At 44.0% G+C, this 6,921-nt stretch overlaps 2 non-coding genes and 1 pseudogene across 2 annotated transcripts; all 3 read left to right on the top strand.

Annotated features, from left to right (window-relative positions):
- The first annotated feature begins 4,622 nt into the window (after positions 1-4,622).
- Positions 4,623-4,812, top strand: LOC140286982 (U2 spliceosomal RNA). Its single transcript, XR_011911371.1, has one exon. It is a non-coding gene; the product is annotated as a U2 spliceosomal RNA (small nuclear RNA).
- A 397-nt stretch (positions 4,813-5,209) lies between these two features.
- On the top strand, positions 5,210-5,323 carry LOC140286979 (U5 spliceosomal RNA). The gene has a single exon (XR_011911368.1). It is a non-coding gene; the product is annotated as a U5 spliceosomal RNA (small nuclear RNA).
- Positions 5,324-5,598: 275 nt separating this feature from the next.
- Positions 5,599-5,766, top strand: LOC140286963 (U2 spliceosomal RNA; annotated as a pseudogene).
- Positions 5,767-6,921: the final 1,155 nt, after the last annotated feature.

Raw genomic sequence — 6,921 nt, 5'->3', positions numbered from 1 at the left:
CTCCAAGCTTCAGTCTGCAGAGAAGTACAAGACAGGGTTGCTCACTTTCTCCCTCACTTTTTGCTATTTTCATCAAACCTTTAGCAGCTGCTATCAGACAAGATAGAAATATTAAAGACATCCAACCCCAAAATATTGAGCATAAAATAAGTCTTTATGCTGATGATGTATTACTTTTCCTTCAGAACTCACAGACGTCTCTCACTCACACGATCACACTCATAAATAAATTCTCAGCACTTTCTGACTACTCTATCAATTGGTCTAAGACCACAGTTCTGCCCATTAACTGTAGGGTCCAGAATATACCTGCGATCACTTTACAGTCAGGAAATATTAGATATTTAGGCATAAACATTTCCTCCAGGCTCTCAGAGCTAACAAAGCTAATTTATGTGCAATTATTAAAGACAGTAGAGGACAATCTCTCTCGTTGGAAGTCCTTACCTATATCACTTATGGGGAGAGTTACAACCATTAAAATGATGATACTACCAAAAGTTAACTATTTGTTCTCAATGATCCCCATAAAACCAACCTGCTACTTGGTTTAAGTCACTAGATTCATGCATCTCCAAATTTCTGTGGAAAAACAAACCACCGCGTATTAGTTTAAAAACCCTACAGAAGACCAAGGACAGTGGTGGATTAGATTTACCTCATTTTCAGCACTATTCCTTAGCCAATAGGTTACGGTATATATCAAAATGGTTTAAACCTAGCCCAATAGATGAACATGGATAAATATAGAACAAGCATTGTGTGATAATCTGTAAATCTCTGACCTGCCACTTATTAGTCAAAACGTAAAAAATCACAAATGTTTCAAAAGCATTAACATCAGCACCTCTCTGACAGCCTGGTGGGAATTTCTTAAAATAACAAAGTCTTCACTTGTCCCGTGTAAGCTTACACCCATCTGGAACAATCCTGACATCCTGCAAAACAAAAAAATGCTAAACTTTACTCTATGGAAGATCAAAGGAATCAAACATCTGGAACATATAATCCAAAATGGACATTTTATTTCATTTGATGAGCTCATATCACAACATGAGATAGGCAGCAATAAATTCCTAGAATATCAACAACTTAAGTCTATAATAACAAAGAAATATATCCTCCACCAACCAGACTTACAACTCCCAATTAGGGTAGCAGAATTTCTAAGCATCTGCACCCCAAAACTACTATCAAAAATATATAAATTATTGTCTAAGATAGATGACACAATGTCTCTACCGTCCTCAAAATGGGAGGCAGATTTATCCATCAGTTCTAGTCATAGCTTCTGGCCACAAATATGTTTGAACACCTTCAGAATGACTCAAAATCCTAATTTACAGCTCATACAATACAAAATTCTTCATAGAACACACTATACAGGACAAAGGATGTTCAGGATGGGTCTAACACACTCAAACATCTGCTCACATTGCACAGATAACACACCTGATGATTATGCACACGCTTTGTGGTTTTGTGCGCCTGTCCAGAAGTTCTGGCTTGAAGTCTGTGCGGACCTGTCAACATGGCTAAAGTGTAGCATTCCTGCATGCCCCACACTGTGCATACTGGGTGACTTAGACAACATCAACGTGGAATTTAGCTTAGCACACATGATCCTCACAGTGTTATGTATAGCAAAGAAAACTATTCTCATGAACTGGAAAGCGAAGAACAATCTGTGTATTAACCAGTTTAGAAATCGCTCTGGGCGGTTGGGTGTGTGCTGGGGGGGGCTGTGTGGCTTCGGGCGTCTGGTGGTCTCTCGGGTCGTGGGGACCGGGTTGGTCATTGTTGGGGGGGACTGTGTGTCGGGCTTGGAGGGCAGTTTTGGGGGCTTGCGGGTGGGGCTGTCTTGCGGTGTGGGGCGGGGTCCCTTAGGGGCCTTGGGGTGGTGGCTGCTGGCTCTGTACCGGGTGACCGGGCCGCTCTGGCGTGGGTGGTGGAGCTGGGCCTGGACCTGGTGGCTTGCCGCTGCCTTGCGCCCGGGGCGGGGCCCTGCCTGTGCCTGGGGGGTCTGGGTTGCCCTGGACATGCCACAGTATGCGTGGGTTGGTGCAGGTCCTGGTGCCGGCCTTGTTGCTCTGGGAACTCCAAGGTGTCCGCAGGTGGTTGTTTTTTTTAGGGTGTTGGGGCGTGCGGTGAGGAGGAGGGGGTCTGTATGGGGGTGTGCTTTTCCCCAGTTGGGGGGGGCCTGGGGGGGCCTGGGTGATGGTGGGTCTCAGGCCCGGGCTGCTGCGACTGGTGTAACCGGGTGATTTGTTTGTTTGTTTGTTTGATTTTTGTTGTTGTTTGTTTGTTTTTGTAGAGGTCCTCCGGGATGGGGTTGGGTTGAGTGGGGTGGGGCGGGATGGGTTCCTTCTGGGGGTACAGTAGCTCCCGGAATATGGTGACTGCAGGCCCCGAGCCTGGTGGACATCAGGCCCTCCTGCCCTGTGTTGGGTCCCAGGTAGCGGGGATGCCTATTGCAGCCAGTCTCTGGCTGCCCTCTCTGGGGTGGGAGGGACAAGGAGGATGAATTAATTATTCTGCTAGTTTATATATTGTAAACATAAACAATAAACATTTATAAAACTTCCCTTGGCAAAGCAAATCTGTTTGGCATAAAGGTATTCAGACTACAATTCTAGTGCAGCAAGTTCAAGAATGTGTGTGTGTATGGGTGTATGTGTGCGAACGTGTGTGAGTTTGTGTGTGTGAGAGTTTAAAGAACCTGTTATCCACAGGCAGGTCTTAACTAGTATGGCACGGGTCCAGCCTGTCTCATCTTTTTTGGAAGGTTCAGCGCTCGGCCGTAACCCTTCTGTCTGTTTGGACTCTCACATACATTCGGTTAATCATAGAAAAACGAGAACAAAACTTTTTAGCCCCTTAAATTCATAAAACAGATATGGTGCAGTTATTTCCATTCTAGAAAATAAGAGTAATCACCACCATTCCTATAAATTCTGGATATTCTAACAATCTGAATCTTTTTTAAATGTTCGATGAAGCCCTTTGCTGTTCTGTTTAGAGACTCAGCTGATCATAAACCAAGTTTTGCTCTTGAACCAAGCTTCTAAACTCTTCACCTTTTTCATTTCTCAGTTAGTATTCACTTTAAAACTGATTAAAAGAAAAATTAAATGAATGCCTATCAACAAATGTGGGATCTAAACTCTAGTGCTTCCTCTAAAATAATTTCCTTTCTCAATTCAGAAATGTGTGTGTGTAAGTCACAACACCCGTGACACCAAAACGGCTTTCTTTTCTCTCTTTTCTCTACACTCTGCACTGTGAGCACACACAACAAATCAGAAAGGCTTTTTTCTCTCTTTTCTACATTATGGACTGTGGGGACACAAAACCGCTCTCTCTTTTTTTTTTTTTGATTGTGTGCCAGGGCGTTGTCTCACGTATTAGATTATGCTTAAGATACGAATGGGTTTATCAGTCACATCAGAATCCATACATACTGATCCTACCGTAATAAAATGGTCGGATCTTATCAAACACACTTTGTTTCTTGTGAAAAGTCAGCCAAACAGCGTATACACGTCAAGACACTGAATCAAGTTTGCCACAAGAACTCATAAGTTTGGCAGTATTGCTCTGCCGTCAGCAATCATACACCCATTTTATTTTCATGAGACATGTGCAGGCACCTGTTCATCTACTGTTCTATCACTATGAATTAGTTTATCTATTATCAATAAGGATACTTCTACAACTACTATCAAAGTATGTCCGGACTTCTTATGTTGTCAGTTGCTATATATGAATAAGTGGGTTGCTACTGAAAAGCATTAAGCATGTCACACAGCCCAAACATATAACATTTCAGGACACACCACACAGTTAACAACCACAGTGAAGCATGTCAAAGCCCAAACATGTAACATTCAACAGGACACTTACACAACACATTCAAATCAAACAGTCAGACAACATACAAGAACCTATACCCCAGCCGGCATTGCTCCCTGCCTATTTTCCTACAACTCACTATGTGTGCGCACACCTTTATTCACAAACTCTTCAACTTATACTCTTTTACCGAAGCTGCTACAGCTCGATTGGCCAAATACCCTTAGATCCTATTTCGGTGAATTTGACATCTGCCTTGTATGTAACAGATTAGCGGTTTAGCAGTTTTAATTTAGTTTGAGTGAAGGAATTCATTTTATAGCAAAATCCGAAATCGTGAAGAACTCATGAAAGTAAGCTTATTCTCGGATTCCTGAAACTTTAGATTTGTTCTTTCTTTTACTGCAAAGTACAACGTTGAGCAGCACTAATGAGTTGTTTCTATTTTTGGCAGGCTTTACCTTTGCGAATGAAGCCCTTTCTGTCTGTGCAAAAGAAATCTTGTTACTGTGCAGAGTGACTTCTCTGAGTAGAGTCGCCTTACTTGTTGCGACTGTGCCGACGTTCGAAGCTGGAGTGCAAAGTTGTTGCTTGAATGGTGCTCGCTGGAGCGTGTGGTAGTGTAAAGTTATACCATTTAAAAGGGCTGAAGAGTGCTCAGTGCAGCGGGTGGGCGGAGGTGCAAAGTGACACTATGGCCATAAAAAGAACACCGCTACAAGTGCGCATTGTGCCAGGAAGGGCCCTCGGACGTGAACCAGTGGACAGTTATCGCTTCTCGGCCTTTTGGCTAAGATCAAGTGTAGTATCTGTTCTTATCAGTTTAATGTCTGATATGTCCTCTATGCGAGACTACATATTAAATGGATTTGTATCAATAGGAGTTGAAAAAGGAGCTTGCTCCGTTCACTCCAAGCATCGACCCGGTACTGCAGTGCCGCTGGGAACGGTGCGCTCTCCGCTGCTCTTGTGAAAAAGCAAACAGCGGTGCAGGATGGAAGTTTCAGGGAGCCTAAGATGAAACTTTCTTTTAATCTGCTGATAAAAGAGAGTGAATGCGAAGCAGACTTTAACGCGGCTCTGGGAGCGAGCCGAGTGCGGGCTAACCGGGAGAATTGCTTGAAAGAAACGCGACACCGAATGAGCAGTCAGATCAAAGCCTCAATACGGTGTTCCCGTGTTGTTTGTGGCTGCCTTGTCTTTTGCACAGAGTAAAAGACAAGGCAGCCATCGAATAGGGCCCGATTGTTCCTACTTGGTCAGCCGAGGAGCAAGGGGGGGGAGCAAGCGTCTCAACCAAGCAAAGCCCACCATGGGGAAGGTGGCTATGCCAACTAGCCTGATGCCCTGCCCCGCAGTACACTGGTTTCTCTTCATAATGTACAAGTCTTTCGCCTTTTACTAAAGACTTCCGTGGAGAGCAGCACTAATGAATTGTTTCTATTTTTGGCAGGCTTTACCTTTGCGGGTGAAGCCCTTTCTGTCTGTGCAAAAGAAATCTTGTTACTGTGCAGAGTGACTTCTCTGAGTAGAGTCACCTTACTTGTTGCGACTGTGCCGATGTTGCTTGAATGGTGCTCGCTGGAGCGTGCGGTAGTGTAAAGTTATACCATTTAAAAGGGTTGAAGAGTGCTCAGTGCAGCGGGTGGGCGGAGGTGCAAAGTGACACTATGGCCATAAAAAGAACACCGCTACAAGTGCGCATTGTGCCAGGAAGGGCCCTCGGACGTGAACCAGTGGACAGTTATCGCTTCTCGGCCTTTTGGCTAAGATCAAGTGTAGTATCTGTACTTATCAGTTTAATATGTGATATGTCTATGCAAGGACTACATATTAAATGGATTTTTATCAATAGGAGTTGAAAAAGGAGCTTGCTCCGTTCACTCCAAGCATCTACAAGAAGGTGTGAATGGCCGACCATTTTTTGTAAATAGCGGGTAAGAAAAGGTGCGAATGCCCGACAATACACCATCAAAAGCGGGAGCAGAGGGGTTCAGCTGCAAGAAGGTCTGAATTTCCAACCATAATTTGTAAAAACCGGGGAAGAAAAGGCTCGAAAGCCCGACTATACACCATCAAAAGCGGGAGCAGAGGGGTTCAGCTGCAAGAAGGTCTGAATTTCCATCAATAATTGCTAGAAAACATGAAAGAAAATTTTCGAATATCCAACCGCACATGATCATAAGTGGGAGAGGAGGTGTTCAGCTGCAAGAAGGTGTGAATGTCCACCCATAATTCCTGAAAAATGGGTAAAAAAAGGTGCGAATGCCCAACCATACATCATCAAAAGCATGTGTGAATGTCAGATCATAATTTGCAAAAACCTGATTGTGTGCAGCTGAACACCTCTGCTCCCGCTTTTGATGGTGTATAGTCGGGCTTTCGAGGCTTTTCTTCAACGGTGTTTACAAATTATGGTTGGAAATTCAGACCTTGCAGCCGAACACCTACGCTCCCTCTTTTGATCATACATTGTCGGGCATTCGCACCTTGTCTTACCCGCGTTTTACAAACCATGGTCGGACTTTCACACCTTCTTGTAGCTGAACAACTCCGCTCCCGCTATTGATTGTGTACAGTCGGGTATTTTAACCTTTTCTTACCCGCTTTTTACCAATTATGGTCGGACATTCACACCGTCTTACAGCGGAACACCTCCGCTCCCTCTTTTGATGATGTATGGTCCGGCATTCTTACCGTTTCTAACACATTTTTCAGCAATTATGGTAGGACATTCACACCTTCTTGCAGCTGAACACCTCCTCTCCCACTTATGATCATGTGCGAATTGATTTTCGAAAATTTTCTTTCATGTTTTCTATTAATTAAAAATGGACATTTAGACCTTCTTGCAGCTGAACACCTCCGCTCCCGCTTTTGATCATACATTGTCAGGCATTCGCACCTTGTCTTACCCGCTTTTTACAAAATTTAGTCGAACATTCACACCTTTTTGCAGCCGAACACAGTTTTTTGCAGCCGAATTTGGGCATTCGAACCTTTTCATACCCACTTTTTACCAACTATGGTCGGACATTCACACCGTCTTACAGCGGAACACCTCCGCTC

The sequence above is a fragment of the Leuresthes tenuis genome, unplaced genomic scaffold (assembly GCF_036924035.1).
Source record: "Leuresthes tenuis unplaced genomic scaffold, fLeuTen1.0.hap1 SCAF_102, whole genome shotgun sequence".
NCBI classification, from domain to species: Eukaryota; Metazoa; Chordata; class Actinopteri; order Atheriniformes; family Atherinopsidae; genus Leuresthes; species Leuresthes tenuis.
The sequence above is the reverse complement of the archived record's forward strand: the minus strand, read 5'-3'. Positions and strand labels throughout refer to the sequence as shown.